General features: G+C 39.4%; 1 long non-coding RNA gene across 1 annotated transcript in view; it reads right to left on the bottom strand.

Annotated features, from left to right (window-relative positions):
- LOC127376466 (uncharacterized) overlaps positions 1-11,456 on the bottom strand; it is a 31,482-nt gene extending 20,026 nt beyond the window's left edge. The window contains exon 1 of the long non-coding RNA XR_007887529.1: positions 11,103-11,456. This is a non-coding gene — a long non-coding RNA (uncharacterized LOC127376466). The remainder of the gene's footprint in view (positions 1-11,102) is intronic.
- Between the last annotated feature and the right edge of the window lie 9,915 nt (positions 11,457-21,371).

Raw genomic sequence — 21,371 nt, forward strand, 5'->3', positions numbered from 1 at the left:
AACAGATAAACAGCAACCTGTACTTACTTGCTCTTTTGCTGAGATAGAGCATGGACATGCTGCACATCCTCATTCCTATTTCTACATAGGGGCTAAATCCATCACGCTCTGGAACATAAAGGATCATGATTACTCAAAATGTCTCTTTAACTGTGTGTGTTCTCACCTCCTCTGTTATCTTCACCCAGTGTCATTTGTCTCTTTAATGAATGCTTTACACAGTGCACCATTCAATACATCAAATAGCTTTGAAATGGGTGATATTTTCATAACAAAAGTGTACATTGATTATTTTAGCCAGTAAGAAGGAAGTTAATAGTTAATTTTAGATGAGTTGCAGGTATGAGTTTACTACTATACTAATTTATTCTATTAATTGAAGATAATCTAAAATTAGCTTCAAATATAAATGATATATGATTGCATCAATACTGCACTGGCACCTCATGATATCTTCCTTACACCAGAGGTCTCTTATCAATTTTGCAGAACTGTCACTATCAGGTCCAAATGGCAATAAAACTTCAGTGACAGTATTGGATCAAAGTTGGGAGATTGTAGGGCAAAGGCTTCTCATATGGAACTCTACCCCTTGAGCCAAGATGGAGGCACTGATAAGAATCTGACTCCTGGCGGCTCAATGCAAAATGTATTAACGTACTATGTCGTTGCCTCATATTGAGCCCAGTATGTCCTGCAAGTGGAGCGTTACAGAGGAGGAAATAGAGTTATAGCCGACGTCTTATTGCACAGTATATTCCCTGTCTGCACACACTGTGGGAGACAATACTGTGGCCTTTGTCCCCTTTGAGAGTAGAGGAGGGGTTGGAAACAGGAGCGACTGAACAAAGACAAGTTTACTTCTCCCACAGAATCATAAAGGCATGACAAGGAAATTAAGACAACAATCGGTAGACGTAACAAAACCAACAAGAGAAGGTGAATTCTGAACCTATGTTTTTACAGCATGTACGAACAGTGACACAGCCATGACCCATCTTCCCACAGAAACATCATCGTCATTTTTCCATAACATAAACATATTGATCAATGTAGCTTTCTTATTATAGCTGTAGCTAGATTTTGTCAACAAATCCCATGAAGACCAACAATGAATGTATCAAATTAACGAGTATTGTGTTTGTATACATCAAATTCCCCTGCGCCATAAAGCTTCACTTAAAAATCATATCTATGAACCACACTATTGCATCACCATGAGGACATACATTGACTCAGTCCTACATTTGCCATCCTGCTACCTGTTAATACTCCACCAAGTACCAAATGTGTATTAATCCACAACTGAAACTAATCCCAGACAGACAAATGCACTATTTGCCCGTTTGAGTTTGCCAAAAACTACAATGACCAGCAGTTTTGGAAAGTTACTGAGCACAAAATTCATAGTTGGTTCAGTAGGAACCAATGGGCTTGGGGCCAAGTGTCTGACAGGGTAGGGAAGTAGAAAAGCAATGTGAGAAGGACTGCCATTGTTTCCACCAAAACACCAACTGTTTTAAAATCAACATCTATGAGGACACCTGGGCTTTGATCCCTAGATTGAGTCAGCTATGCCAGAGTTTTATTTCCAGAATTGTGTCTCTTTAAGAATCAGCGACAATCCAATATATATATTTTTTTGTTTTTATCCTCAATTATTATTTTCAAATAGTTACACAATGTACAATTTGTATTATATAATCATAAACTTGGCTGAGTGAAAGCATGTGTAATGAAATAAGGAATGGACCAAGTATTGAACCCTGTAGAACACCATATGTAAACATGGTCATCAATACTTACAAAAAACTGTCTTCATGTTAAATATGGAACCAGTTTAAGACCTTACCAGAGATATTTACTACATGTTTCTATCAGCATAGTGTAACTTATTGTACCAATGCAGAACTCCTCAATTTTAATTTTATTATATGGAAATGGTATTTGAAACATGGTCATCAATACTTACAAAACCTGTTAAATAGGTAGTGGACCAGTTTAGGGCCTTTCAAGTGATAACTACATGTTTCTATCAGCACAGTGTAATCTGTTATAACTATACAGCACTTAAATCGAACAGGACCAGTGCAGTGACTTTTTCCTACATCATCACTTTGTCTGAGGCAGTTTAACTGTTTAACAACTCAGTTTCTGTGCTATGGCCTCTTCAGAATCCCTTTGTTTTAGGTTTTAGTCAGTAAATACTGAATATATGTAAGTTTATATTCAGTATTTCAACATCTTTTAATTCATTTTTAGAAAGGCACTTTGTCATAGGTAGTTTGTCTTAGCACAAAGTAAAAATATGTACATTAAATACCAACAGGATTCATCATACAGCACATTCAGTACATCACTCAGCTTCCACTTAAGGCAAATTTTAGCTCAGATTCTAATGTGCTGCATAATATTCTCTTCTTATTTCTCTCGGTTTTGCTCTCTCTGGGTAGTGACTTGACTTGCAGTGCCCTCTGGGATAGTACTTAAGTTTAAGGCTGCACTTTGGTTGACTCTGTTTCAGATGGCTGGCTAGGAATTGCAAGAAGGGAGGCTCAGTGCACGGGGCCGAGGGCTTAGAAAGCGCTTTGGGGAGCTGGGTCACTCTCAAGTAAGAATTGTGACTGGATGCAACAAGTCAAGATGGGGTCTCTGGGTTTTGGGAAGGAACTCAAAAGGAAAAGTTTGTGAGGCAAGTTAAAAGAAAGTGAAATCACACACAATGTATCTTCTAGAATAAACTGAACATCAAGGACCATATTTATTAGCCTCTCAAAATCACTTTTACCACATGGTGCTGACAGTAAACCTTGGACAAGACCACTCCTACCTCAGAGCAAAGACCACTCCTACCTCAGAGCAGGACTTGAGACTAATATATGAAGCCTCTTTTATATAAATATGTAGAAATCATTTTGTCAGACTGATATTTGCAAATATGCCATTTACACTCTAAATAAACATTGTCAAACCACTCACATGTTTTAAAAAAATAAATGTAGCCTATATGTTACACATCATTTCACAGACTATAACAGTGCAGCATCTTGTACACAGGCTGACTGTAGCCTGATTTTCTATTTTACACTTTACTAATGTGATGCAATAATTGAATGTTTTGTCTTAATTTGGGGACTTTTCCAGGCTACTGACATATGTGTTTGCAGTTAAATCAGCATATACTTTGGCCACTCCTTAAAATCTCCATGCCACCTTCTCACACTGATTGGTCCAAACCACTGTTATTTAGAGCACATAGATTGAAGCCTGGCAAGATGGATTCGCACATGATCTCTTGATTTTGTGATTTATTATTTCATTATGCAGATGACGATGACAAAAATATACGCGGGTTAGGGCAAATTAAAGTCTGGATTTTAAACGGGGCTATAGTCTGTTCTCACCGAGAAGCCTCGTCATGTGCATTATCTTTATGAGGCAAATAAGCGTGATCAAAGTTTCATTTATGACTGCCGAAGCTGTTGGTTCTGACAGAACCATCGGTGTTGCACCGCTGCATTTTCACTGTTCCAAAAAAGTCATCATTGCGAGGAAACTGGTTTCTGAAGAGACATCACGTATTCTCCTCTATCTCAGACAAAGGCAGTCTCAAAAATTATTCAGCTTTTGACAAAATGGACTTTTAATAAGTGTTCCCAAAACCTCTCTTCTGATTGAATCTCTGGTTAGGACAGCTCTGGCAGTCTGCTCAACATTAGCAGTGATTGGAGGGATTTCCTAAGTTAAGAAAGTTGATAAAATGCTTTTAGTCTTGAAAGTAGGACCAAAAATGCATCCCTCTGAGAATTTCTGGCCAGTTAGGAATTATTTCCTACTCTGAGCTGATAAACACGCCGCAGAACGGGATAAAAGCATCAATGTGGATTTCTCCTCTTAGGATGGAGGCATAATTTTTTCCTGCTGTGAACAAATATTCCAGCCTTTGGATGCCCCAGTTTCCAACAGCTACATGGTTACCAACATTTGAGATGCCCCACTCCTCAGATGTTGCGAATGAAGACAAACACAGTATGTCATGTAGCGGCTCCTAAAGCTCTCCCCCCTGTGATCACTTTACCATTACCAGAAGAAAGCCTGACAGAGGATCAGAGTGCAACTTTGTTAGACTGGTTTGATGTTGCATAGCATACGCACTACATAGCATACCCCCCCACACACACCCTCAATACATCACAGCCACAGGGCTTTTAATGTGAAACATGAACATGTGGAGAAGGGGGGAGTGTGCTCAGTTTAGTTAGGGGACCTGCGTGTCAGGTGATGGATGTATGAGGAGTGATTCAGAGCTGCAGGATGAGGGGAGCCTTCGGAGCAGGAGGTCATTTTTTTCACTTTTGGTTACTCGTATGGCCACATTTTGGTTTCAGTGCCGCTCTTAGTGAATTCTGCAAACACGTTCTTCTGAGACACAAAAGTGCTTTCATTGTGAAAGTTTCTCACAGGCTCACTTCGACAAGAATAGGTTGCAGAGAAGGGTTGAAGAATAAAGGCAGTTTTTACCTTCAATAATTCAGGTGTTGCAGAAGTTTCACTGTTGTTTCTAACTTTCAATCAAAGTAGACGTCTACAGTATCGTTCGGATCGCTGGCAGGCAATCGCTTTGAATAATTTGAATCTAATAATCCCACATTTTAAATTAACTCTAAAGTGATTATAGTAATGCAATGCTGGTATAACAATGATACATTTCTAATTCTTAATTTCAATCAAGCAGTCTTACGTATGAATTATAAATGCTTCATTTTCTCTACTTTTATTACTGTTACACAACACCCCTCTTAATTGATTTAACGTGGTCATGCGGAGTATATTTTGATCAGTGTAAAGACAAATTGAATTACTCATTTCATCACCGAGTGTAAAACACTAAAAACACTGCAGCCACCAGTGTCAACTATAACATACAGAATATCTATATTTAAAGCTTAGTTTAAATATTAGTTTAAAGTCAGAGCATCCTGAGAAAAGAGTAGTGTGTGTCTGGTGTTGCAGTCTGTAATGTGTTTGCTGGACCACTACTGTTGATGGCTTTAGCCTTCTGATGATACATTTTTGTGGTAAAACAAATAAAAAACAAAATGAAATGTTTGTTGCTCACAAACCAACAATGTGTTTGTTCATCTTTCAGTACTTTTCCACTTCCTTACCCTCTCTTAGGCCCCAAGCTCATCAATTCCTTCTGAAGATGAAAATAACTAAAGACAGCTCACAAATATGTAGTTTCCTATTTTAAAAAGGGTTAGTAATTTCCTTAAACAGCTGAGAACTGTAGTTTTCAGAATTTTTCACAGATTAACACACATTACATTTGGTGCTCTATTAAGTATTTCTGGGCAGCAGGATGGTATGTACCTATTCATGTAAAAAGGCCTCCCCACCCCTCCTACAAATGGGCAAGACACACACGTCTCTTTGTGCTTATTTTGCATCTTTTGCAGTCATATTGCTACGTAATATGCCTGGTTGTTTTGTGTCTCTGTGTTAATTTTGTCCGTCTTTCAGTGACATTTTCATCAGATGAAGCCTTATTCCACACAGAGGAACAGGCACAGAAGAATAAGACATAAGGCTTTAGATTTACAGACCATACTTGTGAGTAAGGTTGAAATAGCATTTGGTCTTTTCATTGGATTAGTTGACAATAAGAGAAATACACTACATCACCAGGCTCGCTTTCTGAATCAGTGAGCAGAATATAGAATAATCGAATAATTCAATACAGTGCTGTGTGGCTGTATTCAGACCATACCAGGCATTTATTTGTGTTATTTATTTGTGATTGTAACCACTGTGAAACAATCAGAAAATAACATTTATTTCTCAGATTCCCCAGCCTTCTTGCTACCTGTGTTCCCTCTCCACGTTATCTCTCTCTCTCTTACTCTCTCTCTCAAATAGACACAAACCAAAGGAAGCTCCTTAGTATTGCTATTTTTCAGGATAGACCGACGTCAAAGCTGGGTACACAAAATAAACCAAACAAAGACACAGCTGGGAGTCTATCATGGTTTGGTCCATGGACTTGGCCTGGAAAGCGCCCGTTTTAGTGATATTTCAGGCTGACTGTGGAGCAGTTTAACAAGTTTGATCGTCGGATCGGCCGCTGCAGCATGACTTCGGGTTGTGTTTCTCCCCACCGTTGCAACCTAAACCGACTACCCCCACTCAAATGATTGAGAGGACTTGGGTATTTACTGCAGGGCATGAATTGGTCTGAATCGGCCCTAAGGCAGCCTTTTGTGGTGGGAATACTGGTCAAATATTACTTCAGAAAAACAATCAAAATCAATCAAATCAAGACTAAATTGGACGTTTCACATACTGTATCTTTCACTTACTTGAGACCAAAAAAAACAGATCTTCCTTTTTTAAAATCATCTTTGCAAATGTTTTTATGAGCAACAAATATATTCATGATGTTTGTTTGGCCTCAAGGACACCATACTTTTGTGAGAAACACTGAACGTATGTACATAACTGTTTACAAGAAAATCTACCTTTAATGTTTCCTCCTTTAGTCGCTGCTCCAAACATTAGACGAGGAAAAAATAAACAACTTCTGCTTTTATGGGCAGGAAAAAGGTAGGACTATTTGAATGGAATCCATTCATTCAAAGATTAAATGGAGCCAGAAACTAGCAGCCATGAGTGGTATTGTACTTAACCTAGCATAGACAAATCACACTGCTGCTTCCAAGAGTTACAGAAAAAGGCAAAACAGCTATAGCACAGTGGCTCAGAGAGTTTTGGGTGGTAGAGCAGAGGTTTCAGAGACTCTCATACTCAGTGATTGCACTTTACACTATATGACAGAATGTTTATTTACAACTAGCCTTAAGTAAACTCCTGTGTCAAATTATAATTTCCTCTTGTTTAGTAAATATTTTACACAAGGTTAAATTTAAAGAAACAACTTTTTAAATTTTCATCCGTTCCTCCAGGCCATTTCTCCAGTAAATCCATCACAGTTGGACATGCTCTTGATTGGCTCCCCTGAAATCCTTCAAATCAGGTCAGTTTGCAGTTTTGAACTGGAGAGGTTTCACCTTAGCAGGTATACCTCAGTGGAATTATCGGTGCTTCTGTCAGGGTCTGTTCTGACTGTGATGTCTTCAAAGTCACTGAGTAAAACTCTTTGAACAGAGCCATGTTAGTGGGTATGTTATTTTCACAATATCACAGATCAAGATATAGAGAAGACTTGATTATTTATGTTTGGTTCTCCTCAAGTAAGTGATGAATCACTTCATGTCCTCTTGTGTAAAATGACCATATGGCCACAATAGCAGAGCACAGGACAGCACACAGGTCATCTCTGTCCTTGTCTCAGTGTGTCACATGATCCTCACAGACTGTTTGGTCCTCCTCATGGCCGTCACCATGATAGTTTGTCGGAGCCAGCGGAGGTGACGTACTGCTTGTTGAGCTTCTCTCATTGGCTGCGCAGTTTCGAGTCGTCTGTAACTGAAAACAGTGGTGGCTCGCCTGGTCACACATGATCACGTGTTACAGCTACACTAAAATATATTGCTAAAAGCATTTTGGCTGAGAAATAGGCAACGCAGTAGGGGTGGGTAAAAATATCGATTCATCAATGCATTGCAATATATTTTTTCCCAATTCAATATCGATTCATTAAATCCTCTGAATCGATTCAAGCCCCTGGCCAGTGGGGGCGCGGTGAGCAACACCTTTGTGTGATTTGCGTTGTACGGATGGAGGCCTTCAAAAGCAGACGTTTGGAGTCATTTTGGATTCCAGTGTAAACCCGGAACACAGGAAATAGACAAAAGTAAGGTAGTGTGTGAGCTGTGCCAGGCAGTACTAAATACTGCAGTAACACAACAAATTTGCGCAACCACTTAAGCCGACATCATCCAGATGCTCTGCAGCAACCTGCGGCTAAACCTGTGGATTCAAAACAGACGCAACTTGACAGATCCTTCCTTTGCAAACTGCCGCCAAACTCTGCCCGCGCACAGAAGATAACGGAGTCTGTGGCCGTCTTCATATGTAAGGACCTACAACCGTACAGTGTGGTGGAAAACAGGGGTTTTAAGAAGATGGTATACACACTCGAACCACGATACGCCATACTAACACGCAAACACATGACGGAAGTCGTCCGTCCCGAAGCTGTAATTCTACTCATTACTGAATCGATATCGAAGCATTTACATCAATATCGAATCGAAACGTTATCGAATTGAATTGTGACCTAAAGAATCAAAATCAAATCGAATCACGAGGTTCTTAACAATACCCAGCCCTAAAGCATACCCTGCTTTAGGGTCTATTTTACTTTAAATGGGACCATAATTTACTAAATGAACATCATGCTGTATGGAAGACTTGAAACTAGAGATTAAGACCATAAACTTATTAGGAAACTGTTTACTGAGCTCATAAATCAAGTCAAAAGTAGGCCCATTTCTCCATTAGAGTGAATGGTATTGGTTTTTATTGCAGCCAGTGGAGCTCCCCGTGCGGGCCTTTACATAGAATGCAGGTTTAAGACACTTCTGCACTGGCTTCACTTCACAGACCCAGAAGCTCTGTCCATTATATACACTGTCAATGGGTCAGGCATTTCCGGTCATTAACTTTTTACTGTAGCAGCTAAAATAACAACTCATTGGACAACTACGGCTTCGAGTCTTCCATAATAACTGGTTAAAAAAATTAAAGTTTAGTCACATGCTTCATGTATGTCATTGCTTAATTTGATAAGCTTGTTTCCATTGCACTTTGCAGCATTGCTTTTATTGATACACCAACCTTTCCACCTCAACAGAGCATAAACATTTTATTTTGACTTTTCTTTCCTAAAATCCAACTCAACAACTTTCAACTCAGTTATTTAAATGTACAAATTAATTCATTCATGAAACACGTCATCTGTAGCAATTGGGCCTACCTCTAGGAGATCTCTCAGTCCCCCAGTAATAGTTGCTCTCTGCAGCTTTGTGAAAAGCTCTCAAGAGCAAACTATGTGTGAGGAACTTTTAGGGCCATTTTAGTGGACTCATAGTGGTAAGATGAATGAAGTGAGTGAGTGAATACAACCCCAGGGCTTTAAATTTGATTGGTACACAGTAGGAAGGAACATGTTTGCTGTGCACCATGCAGGGACTTGTCACATGTATTAGTCAGTCTGCTACTTAAAGCTGCAACAATACGTTTTCAACAGGTTATGAAACAGTCTCAATTTATTTCTGATGCCTCTATATGACCTACATCCCATTTTTATAGTTATTCTAAAGGCCTGTCACTGGGTACGATTCCCTGCAAAATTAGACAAAGTGTTTTTCAGCATGCAGACTGTAGACCTGCAGACGTTACCTGATCAGTAGACATCTTCGGAGTCTATCTTTGCCTGTTCGATGTCCGAGCTTCCATCCCACTGAACATGTGTGTTTTCAGTGTGTTTTTTGCTATTTTTAACTCTTTTCTTACTTTCTTACTACTTTGTTCACGTCACCTAAATACTTTTTTGGCATTTTTCAGCACGTTTTATTTTTTGTTTGCACGGGTCTCCATGGCGATGGGGAGTCGCATTGTTTACACCCGCAACCAAATGATTGCCCTGAGGCACCCGAGCATCCTGATTGGAGAGAGACCCTCCATACCGGAGGAGCTGAGGAGGAGACTGCAGAGCGGGGGTTAAACGGAGGATGAAGAAGAGGAAGTTTAAACTCTACATCCCTGCAGTCATCACTGGAAACAAACGTGGCTACCTGAGCAGATACTGGACTCCAATGTCACCATGCCCGGCTTCCAGACGGTTCGAGCCGACAGGGACACCACCACGAATGGCAAGAAGAAAGGAGGGGGACTTGCCGTGCTCATAAACAACAGGTGGTGTAACCCCGGGCACGTCCGTATGAAAGAGCGTCTGCAGCCTGGACATCGAGCTTGTTGCCGTCGGACTTCGTCCATATTATCTGCCACGGGACCTTTCCAGTGTTATTGCCATCACTGTCTATATTCCTCTGTCTGGGAAAGCAGAAGCAGCGTGTGACGTCATCCACACTGTGACTGCAGGACTACAAACGAAACACCCGGAGGCTTTCATCATCATCACCACAGGGGCCTTCATCATCATCACAGGGGACTTCAACCATGTTTCTCTCTCGTCCACACTCCCAACCTTCCACCAGTTTGTCACATGCACCACCAGAGACAATGAGACCTTTGACCTGCTGTATGCAAATGTTCCTGTTTTTTATATCTGTATTTATTTCACTCAAATGTTGCTGTGACAATTGAATTTCCCCATTGTGGGATTAATAAAGTTATCTATCTATCTATCTATCTATCTATCTATCTACCGGTATACAGGGGGGAGGGGATCAGGCCGTGAGTGCAGAGATGCAGAGCCGTATATAGAGACGGCTCTGGTGAGTGGTATTTACGACAGCTAACGTTAAATACAAGTACTCCGCAGCAACTCTAGGGGTAGCTGTTTGACAAAAACCGGAAAACTGCATAGTATGCCTTTAATGCCAATTAGATGCTCAAGTCTCTGTAAAAGAATATTATGGTCAATGGTGTCAAATGCAGCACTAAGATCTAATAATACAAGTACAGACACAAGTCCTTAGTCTGAAGCAATCAAAAGGTCATTATTAACTTTAACCAGAGCTGTCTCTGTGCTGTGATGACCTTTAAAAAATCCTGACGGAAAATCCTCAAATAAACTATTGTTAAGTCACACAACTCTTTGGCGACTACTTTCTCCAGAATCTTAGAGAGAACGGGGAGGTTAAAGTCAGACACTTTTAATAAGCAAAATAGAATTAGCAATATCGAAATACTATTCAAAACTTAAATTGTCTCAGGTCTCTAAAATTCCTAGTTCTTCTCTAAATATGATTTCTCTGTACTCATCAGACTCAGATCAAATATGGTACTTAACTAAACTCTAAACAAAACAGTGGGCCCGCCCACACACACACACACACACACACACACACACAAAAACAATAAAAGTTGCAGGCCTGTGTGTTGCTCGGTGTGGTGTGGCAGGCAAATCCTTATCCTCAGTGGCAATTAACAGTCACACAGAAAATCCAACTCACGGTCTGGAATAAGTCCTGGAGAAACAGTTCATGAAGAGATGGAGAAGAAAGCCAACGGCAGCAGAAGCAAAGTCCTCCTCAGGAAGCGCGAAACAGTCCTTCCCGTTCAGCAATGGCGTCCTCTTGGCTAGCAGCTCGCTTGCTTTAGCTCAGTTAGCACAGTCACTCTGGCAAAACTCAAGCGTCCTAATCCACTGTGTCCAAATTACTGTCCTCAGCTACAGCTTCTTCTGTTACTGAAACATTCAGCAAACTATCTACCAAAATGTCATTACTTCTTAACTTTACTTCAGCTCCACAGTTCTCTCTATTTTCTCTTCTCTCCTTCTCTTCGATTCTCCCGTCTCTCTTCTTGTCGCTTTTTTTCTTCCCGCCCCTTTTTCGCTCACTCCCTTACCTATGGCCAATTACCAACAGGTGACACTGAGTGACATATACAGCAACCAATTAAATGAAACAGCATGAACCAATGACACAAAAAATATTCATGTTTGGTTTACCCCACACTTTTCTTCAGCTGCTATAGAACAGTTTAATGTAACTACTTAATGAACTATTTACTCTGCTTTATTTATTATGAATTTATGTTAATCTCTCGGTTAACATTTCATCTTTCACTGCTTTTAACCTAAATTACTTTCAGTTTACTTGCATTACTGAATTATTTAATTAAATAATTGAAATAATTATTTGTATTACAAATGAACTTGTTTTAACCCCTTGTACTTTTACACCCAGCTACAAATACATGTTGGCTTTACACACATTACAAGTTGCTGTCTTGCTTTTCTGTGTTTTGAGGCTAAAATATCTACAAACTAAGGACATGTTGAGTGAGCCAACTATTTCTAGCTCACTCAGTTGCAGATTGTGTCTTGTTAAATCTGTGTTTAGCATGCAGTGGCATCTAGTGAGGAAGTTGCAGATTGTAACCATTTGGATACAGCTCAGCCTTCCAAGTGCGTTGGGGAAACTACAGTGGCAGCAAAACGCGTGAAAAAACACGAATGGCCCGATGTAGAGCCTGTGTTTGGTTTGTCTGTTCTGGGCTACTGTAGAAACATTGCGGTTCAACATGGCAGCATGTGGGGAAGAGGACCTTCTCCCTCTGTGGATAACATTGGATCATTAAGGTAACAAAAACACAACTATTAATATTTTCAGGTGATTCATGAAAACATACCTATGAATATTATATTCAATTTCTGCAAATAGATCCTCCTCAATGTTAGACACTGGACCCTGGAAGATACAGGGAGTTTATGGTCCAAGCTCAGCCTGCTTGTGTGACTCATAAAATTCTAGGTGACAAAATATGGGGACTACTGGATATCTTTGTAGAACTATTATCAATAATTGGGCTATGGGCTCAAAATCAAACTATTGCATATCCATAAAAATATTGGTCATGGAATCTGGATTGGTACGTGGATCTGTGTGGAGTATCACCCAATATAGCTATTGGATCAGTCCCATGTTACCTAGGTGTACAGTACTAAACAAAGTTTACTTTGTTGAACATTGTCATATTGCCATTATTAATCTTACATAGCCACAAATAGATGCACTGAAAGTTCCCTCTTCCTCCCTGCTTTAAACTAACACTGATTTTTTAGGCACTGTGCTTCCATATATAGACTGCAATAGGCAAACATTTAACTCTGCTGCAATTGTAAGAATAATTCTTATATTTCCAAAGCATTTTCTGCATGAGTGCACACAGCTGAAAGCAGCATCACATAAAAATGGACTTAAACACAACACTACGTCAAATGCAACCCAGCAATGATCAAACAGTGCAATCCAGCTCGGTAAAAACCAAGACATATACATCCAAAGCAATAAGCTTGCCACATGGCAAGCCATAATGCTTGCTTTTGTTCCAATCTCTCTGGCTTGCAAAGGGAATACAAAATGTCAGGCCAAATATTCCTCAAACAACAGAATAATTACAGCAGCACCAGGAACAGCAGGGGGCCCGGCTTGGTCTTTCCCCCCCAAACAAAGCAACAACAGAGAGATCAGTGGCTCTCCTGATGAGGTGGCAGCACTCAAGACACAAGGTATAAACACTACAGGAATATATTAACTGCTGCCTCTGCACATTAAACCATGGCTGTAAAAACACATTGCACACACTCATTAGCCTGTGTTATGACATTACACCTCGGATGGGATTTTGTCTTATAGGACTGACAGAATCTGACAAAATAAATTTAAACTATATGAGAGTCAGCCTTCAACATGCAGCTACAATCGTTCCAGCACCCAGTAGCCGTCTGATGAGGCAAAAAAAATTATTTTGATCTCTTCTTCATCTTATCTGCCCTGGCACTGCAGTCTTGGCATTCAGTTTGAAGTGTGTAGAGCAAGTCTCGCAGCAAAGTAATTGTTGTTGCCAATACTCTCATATAGCCCTGGAGAAGGCTTTCATTGGCCGAGGCCTATAATCACTGAAGCATGCAGGCACAGTGCATGTGGAATTAGACTGCTATCACAAGCTCCACGGGCCACTCCAGCATGATGATAATCAAACATCTAATCAACCAGGTCGTTTGGAGATGTAATATTAAATGATCAAGATTAGTGCACAGGCATTGGGAGCTGTAGAGCGAAGAGAGGATCAGCAGCTGTGTGGATTTCACTGAGACCAGCTGAGAACAGTCTAGGTGAGATCCATACTGAGATAGCATTGGCCAACAATGTGTTGATAGTAGATTCCATGCTAACTACAGCAATAACTACTCTATGTTTAGACAGCCGCTTTTAGCTGTCCATCACCACAGTGGCAGGTGCTTGTGTGTTAGAGTGGTGCCAGTATGGCAGATATAATATATGGAAGAATTAAAATGCCTAAATAACGAAAAAATAATGTGAAATAAATAAAAATTGCAATATGTATTTTATTTTTATGTATTAATTTATTGTGGCATGTGGCATCTAGAGGTATAGTTGCAGATTGCAACTCACTTGCTTCACCCTTGCTTCATCTAGAGCTAGTGGTTGTTTTGCCCCTTCTGGGCTACTGTAGAAACATGACTGCCCAAAATAAAGGCCTCCACAGAGGCGACCCACATCTATAGATAAAAACATCTCATTCCAAGGTAGCGAAATCGCAACGATTGTTATTTTCCGGTGATTATAAACTAATGAAAACCTATATACACCTATGGAATTATCTATTCCATTTATAGATAGATAGATCCTCCTAAATGTAACACACCTCTAAGTAAAAGAATATGTTAAGAAAATAAGTAGTTAGCATTTAGTATGCTATAGCTGAATCAATTATTTTTCATTGTGACATGAATGTTGTTTGCCACACTAAAATCAAACCACAACACAGGAAACAAAGTGAAGAGATGCACTGCATTTCAGAGAGCTGCCCCTACTAAATACAAAGCATTTCTCCTTTTTTGAGATAGAGACTTATCAGCCGTGCCAAAATGAAAAACAACTAGAGGCATTAGGCATTTTTAATCTTCCAAAGCGGACTTAAGCCTTGGACTTAAGACAGACTTAAGTAATGAGAACACCATTTTTGTCATTCTCAGGCAAACGGTCAAATTGCGTCTTTTCCTTATTTACTAAAGCAGTACATCTTGCTTTTGCGCTGCTAAAATGTAACTACAGCAGCACTACTGACAATTGCGTGCGTGGGCTCATGCAATATGTATTTTAAGGTGTTCCAATTAAAAAAAACAAAATAAGACAGGAGAAGGTGGAAATGAACACAAATACACTCAGCACCTGTTTTATCTCTGCAGACAGACCACTGCGACAGAGGGAACATGAAAAGCAGGTGTAAAATCTGCAGCACTGTTTTATCGGGCAATAAAGGGTGAGAGACTATAGCCGGGATGTAACAATGAGATACTGACAGGGAGAGAGAGCAGGAGAAAAACAAATTAAGAGGCATTACAAAGTTACTTTACCGGAGAGAACAGCTCTCAACGCAACCTGTTATTTTTTTACCTTACCTTTGTGTTACCTGTGGTTTCCTCCAGGTTATTTGTCCTGACTTTTAATGTTTCACAGCGGCTCCAGTTCAGTGTAATATGGTTTAAGCAGCCAGTCTTTCTTAAAGATGTATAATTTCCACATCAAAATGTCTATAAACACTATGTTCTATATGTAGTCGAGTTGTGTACTTACATTATCCAAATGTTTCCGACAATGTTCAAAATCAGAGAAATCTGTAACTTTATTCAGGTAACGCTGCGTTTCACCGGTCGCCTGTCGATGGCGTCATATCCCCTTTGTCCATGCGTCAGCGTTGTGGTTGTCTGCCAGAAGCTGACATACATTGACTGTTTATCCAGTTTACTTTTTGTACACATTTATGATACACATTGTTGATCTTTGTGGAAATGAGTCAGTTTTGGCTGAGCTAACATTAGCAGCAGCTCGGCTCACAGCCCCTAGAACATCCTTTGTCTGTCCACCAAACAGTGTTGCAGAAACACAGATTTTTAAATTAAACTGTTTAATTCAGTGTTTTTACTGGTTTTAATCAGCAGACTAGTTTGTGGATAATTCAGCTCCTGTTAAAAACCTCCTGATGAAAACTAAAGAAATCTTAACCAGGACAAGCTGACTGCAATGACAACAATGCTGGTGAAGACAACCACTCCCATGATCCCATGTTAATTCACAATGTCATCAAACTTAGTATTTTGTTATTGTTTTGATGTGAGAGACCCCTTAGCAGCAGAAATGACATGTTCTATATTTAGTGTAATAAGATTTAAGCCAGTGGTTGCCAACCGTTTGTCTTTTCTATCATTGAGTAAACGAGTGACATAGTTTATGTATATTTTTCATATTATATTCAATGCATAACAATTAAATGGTAAATTGACTGTATTTGTGTAGCGCTTTTCTAGTCTTCCGGCCACTCAAAGCACCTTTTACTCGGGGATCAAACCGCAGACCTTCTGATTAGTGGCTCTGTTGTGAGCCAATGAAGCTAAATACACACAATAACTGCAGAAGTTTTTGTAAAAATAAGCAGATTATATACTGCATTGCAACAATCTTAGTAGGCTTCTGTTTTTGGACAAATTCAGTGTTTTATTCTATCTGGTGCTTGGCCATTGTTCTATTAGCTCTTGGTTGTTTTCTAATGCAGGATGAGGCTGTTTATCAGAGAGTGAAGGCTCTGTGAATATAGCATGTGTTCAGGTCTTCAGAGTTTAGATCTTAAATAATAATCTAAACTTTTAAAATGATTTTTCCCCCCCAGAAATTAACAAAATGCTGAAATATAGGCCATATTGTGTATATTTTTAAGTTTTCTTACACCCCTAAAATTAAGAAGGACTTGCAACCTCCTGTGAAGCTTTGGCAACCCCTAGTGGGGTCCCAAGCCCCACGTTGGGAACCACCGTTTTATGCAACCAGTTAAACTTTAGAAGGCAGTTTATTTTATCTATCCAAGTTTTAAAAATCTCTCAGACTTGTCTTAAAACAACTCCAAGACACAATTATTTACATTGTTGTGCATGGTAAACACTACAGTACTTTGTATGTTAATGATGCAGTAATGTGATCTGAATGTTCTGAAAGAGCTGGTCTAAGAATATAAAAGTTTTCCTATACTAAAGTTTTCAGAAGTATGAATATTACCGCAAATGTCCGTCTGTTAATGGAAAATGTATTTTTGGCATTCAAACTGGTTTTATTGCCCCTTTTTTTAGCATATAATGTATGTTTAAAAAATGGCTTCAAATCTCATGCGAATCCCATCTTTGGCCAGCGTATACAGTAATACCAGTCTGTGCATAAAGTGAGCCAAAGATTTAATTTCTTCAAAGGTCAGATATCACATTATATCTCATGTTTCTGGAGTCCTGAGAAATGAATCCAGCCCTGGAATTCAGTACCTTACAGTGAATCATTATGGAAATACATTCAGTGTTTCAGCAGAGGGTTCCATTCTCTCATTCATCTCAGGCATGCGAACAACACTGGTAATAGGCCACGGTCTGTCCGGCTGAAAGACACTGCTTGGCTATTGCTGGACTGTGAGCTCAGCTGGACTTTTTGTGGACTCTAATAAAAGCTTCCCTCGATTCAATTGCTTGAAGAGACTCAATATATAAGGGGTTTCCTTTCTGCAAAGGCAAGAATCCACCACAGAGGATGAAAGAGGAAAGCTCTGTGAGTGAAGATTTTAATGTATAGATGCCTATATGGGAGCAGCTTGGTGAAACACTTTGATGTTAATTGATGTTAAACATTATTTCAGGTTGCGTGTCAGAAGGTGTACAGCAACCACACAATACTTGCCAGCAGGTTTAGAAATGAACACCTGCTAACATGTTACTGAGCTACTTGACAGGTGAGAATCATGTGTGCGTCAATCTCACTGTAGCACCTGTGCTACAGGTCAGCATCTATAAGCAACACCAGGGGCCCGATGCATAAAATTCTGTGTATATTTAGATGCAGACATCTGTAGACACACACAACAGGAAACATGCATATGCAGTCTTTTCATCACATTTATAAAACCCTTACGTACGTCTGTTCCTATGTGTTTTTCATAAATCTCAATCATCTGGAAATTGTGCGCACCTGCACGTGCCTTCTGACCACGATTTACTATAAATGGCTCCCCCCTTCATGTGCTTATGAAGGATCAGTGTTTAGAAACGTTTGGAGGAGAACTGGCAGAAGCATCAAAGAAACAAATGAAGAAGAAGAGGCACATTTTACAGAATGTGAACTGGCACTAATGGTGAACTGACAAAATAATAGGGGTGTTATTTGGATCCCTAACCTCTGGGATAAACAATTGAATGAAGTATGGTGAATGGCAGAATGTAACAGAGGAAGTGAACACCATTAGCTTTTAGCCTTGGACCCTGGAGGAGATTGATAAAAAGGTGGTCTGACTTCAAATGCCCTCTAAATACTTGTTCTCGTCTAAATTGCACAGTAGCAATATCTTCCAGCAGCGCCAAAGCAGCAGCTGTATCACTGGCACATCCATTTTGCATGGCTAGTGGCACTTTAACAACCTGTCAATTGAAGGTGTGGGCTATAGTTATTCCCCAATAATACAGTCGAATAATGGACGTTTTTTTTCAAGATCATGTATTTGATTATTTATATAACGATTATTATCATAATAATTATTTTCTCGAGTGACAAACATTTACTCAAGATAGAACGGAATTAAGGCTTGTCAAAAAGGTTGTTAATCACACACGCATCCCTATGTTAGTGAAGTTTTTATTTAAATGACAGATAACAGGGTAGTGAAACAAAAAAGCTCTAAATAAAGTGTCACCGAAATTCACACTCCCCCTTTTTTTTTTTTTGCCAGCTCACAACATCATGGTGTGAAAGATATATACCAGTACGCACACTCACCATGACAGAAGTTTATGGAGCCCTTTAATGCGTCTGATGGGTATATTTATGTTATTATTATTTTTTGTATTAGTTTCTCAAAGAGCTCCCAAAGAAATAACAGATTGTAAGCCTTATTAGCATTATCACACTGTAAATAGACTGCATGCTATAAATAATGACTAACAGGTAGAGACAGGACAAAAAGGAGGCATCTTGTGCAGTAATGATTCGAGGCTTATTACTTTGGGATCACTTAAATATGTATGGCTTAAAGGGCCAAAGGTCGGACTCACCCATGGCCACTGCACCAAGCACTTAGCCTTGGTGCACAGGGCGCCAGCTCTACTAGGTAGGGTGCCCCAAAACACATTCATTTATGAGTAGTTGTGAGTCATGCGGAGACCACACTTTCTTGGTAATATCGGCCTGCTTGTTTTGCCCCGCATCTGAGTGCAATTACTGTGTTCACATATGCCTAAACAAACACTGCAAACGAGATGTGTGAATACAACCTAAAGAAAACACAACTATTTATCACCGTTGAACTATTTGGTGTGTTCTGTGGTGTTTATGAAAATATAAATATATTATTTACATGGTCAGGAATAGTGTGTTTGTGCTTTGTCTCTCCTCCTGATAATTTCATAGAAATTCATTTCTATACTAATTTGTTTTGCCAAATGTGTTTGTAGTCAAATGCAGTTTGGATTATGTCCAGTGATTATGGCCTGGTTTTGCTTGAGTTTAGGCAAGTGCTGTATATTGATATATTCATGTTTCCAACAAAATTCCAACAAGTATAAATCACAATCTTACCCTAACCCTAACCAAGTACTCTGGAGTTACCTAAATGATTAAAACTGTATTTATATTGAAAGATTGGAAATTATAGGGAACACAAATAGAATATTATTAATAATAATACATTTTATTTATAAGCACTTTTCTAAATACTCAAAGACACTTTACATAAAAGCATAAAAGCAGCAAAACAACATCAAATAGTAAAAAACTAAAAACACATCAGACTAAGGTGAGTTTTTCTTCTTATCTTCACTGGAACGATTCTGGGCGTCAACCTTTGGCCAGTGTGCAGGTGTGTGGTCGGGACTATAAAAACATAGAGACCAGGTTACATTGCTGTCTCCATCTCTCTCCTCTGCTCTCCGTCTGTGTCATGGATGTATAAAGAGCTGCAGGTTTTACAGAGAGCTTGCAGTGGCTGCATTCACGTAAAATCCGGCTCCATCCCGCAGGGTTGTGCGGAGGCGTGTCATTAGCGCTTTAGAAAATTAAAAAAGAAAAAAAACATATTGTGTCAAGAAGCACTGAATGAGAGACAGGCAGCAGCTCTCAGCGATATTATCCCTTTAATGACATTCAACACAGGGAATAAAAACGCAGCAAGCTATAGGCTATATACTCTGTTTTTATACACGTGAACTGGGTTCTATTATTGTGCTTTTAAGCCTAAAGCAGACATGTTGACTGTTGACTGAAGGTGCAGTTTCTTCATTTTTCAGAAGTGTGATAATATGTTTACATAAATATAGTATAACAGCAATAGGTTCAGGATTTCCATGACTGCTTGAACATCATGAAATCCGAACTGTACACACATCAGTAAGTAGAGCAGTCCGTCCAGAGGAAGCTGCACTCACCAATGACAAATCATCTTTACTCCCTTGGGTTTCCATTGGTGTAAAGCATCACAAACCTGGCTGTTAAACATTAGCATTCAAGGAAAAATTTACTTACATAACTTTACAGGATGTCTGCCTTTTGCACCTCTCTGGGCCCACTTTCCTAGAAGAATCTTAAGGCTGACTTCATCTTAGCCCAGAGGATTTTTGTTAACAAGGCCCCAGGCTGTTGGAAAATAGTGCAGACTATAAAAATGGTTTGATTTTGTAAACAAAGCACTTCAACCACCATGCAGCTATGAGTTTGAATGCAATAAATTGCTTTTGTTATAATCATGCTGTGATTTTGTGAAATGGTAGCGCTCTTATTTTGGAATAAAGATCATATATCTTCCTGTCATAGAGATTTACATATTATTTACTTCAGCAGAATTTACCGTCATGACTTTGTTGCCCAGACATAAACCAAACCCAACTTGGACACAGTTATATACGGGCTGGAACACCCACGGCTATAAATCGGATCACAGTGCAGTAAGCGAGCCAGCCTGAAGATATGAGCAATAGTGAAATCATTAAGACATCATCCCCGCTGAATATGCAATGTGAGTGTTTGCAGGCCAGAAATTGTATCCTGTACGACACTAATCCATAACATATTGCACGCTATGCTTCCATCAGTAACACCACCCTTATTACAAGTCAGCCAGACCTTCTTCTCTTCTCTTCAGTTGTGCTTCACTTCACTTCCTCTTCACTGCGATACCGCCTTTGAGGGCGCAGTGTGATTAGGAGGTGAGGTATTAGCGGTCATCTTAGCGCCAGATAAAGCGATTTTAATTAAGTTGTTTGTGTACAGTTTCGATTAAGCTGATCTGGTTAATTAAAGTCCAGGTTATTTAAAGCAGCTAATTAAATCTAATTTCAACAGAGGTGGCATATATTCGAGCACTGATAAGAATTGTCAATATCTTTATTTACAAAGTTTATTGTTTACTTCATTATAATGACATCTGGAGGTTCAACGGTAATCCCAACACAAACAATATGATAACCGTCTACAAATACACAACATGGGTGTTCAAATATTAAACCCCCAACATGTATGTGCGGCTAAACATGGTTTTTCTTCCAGTAGAAACAGGATTTGTAATGCTTGCACCCGTATGAAAGCAACTGATAACTCGCTGATGATTAATGGGTTTAAAAGTGTAAAAACATATCGCGAGCGCTAAATATACAAAACAAAATTAACTAAAATAAA

Source organism: Dicentrarchus labrax, unplaced genomic scaffold (assembly GCF_905237075.1).
Source record: "Dicentrarchus labrax unplaced genomic scaffold, dlabrax2021, whole genome shotgun sequence".
Classification (NCBI taxonomy): Eukaryota; Metazoa; Chordata; class Actinopteri; family Moronidae; genus Dicentrarchus; species Dicentrarchus labrax.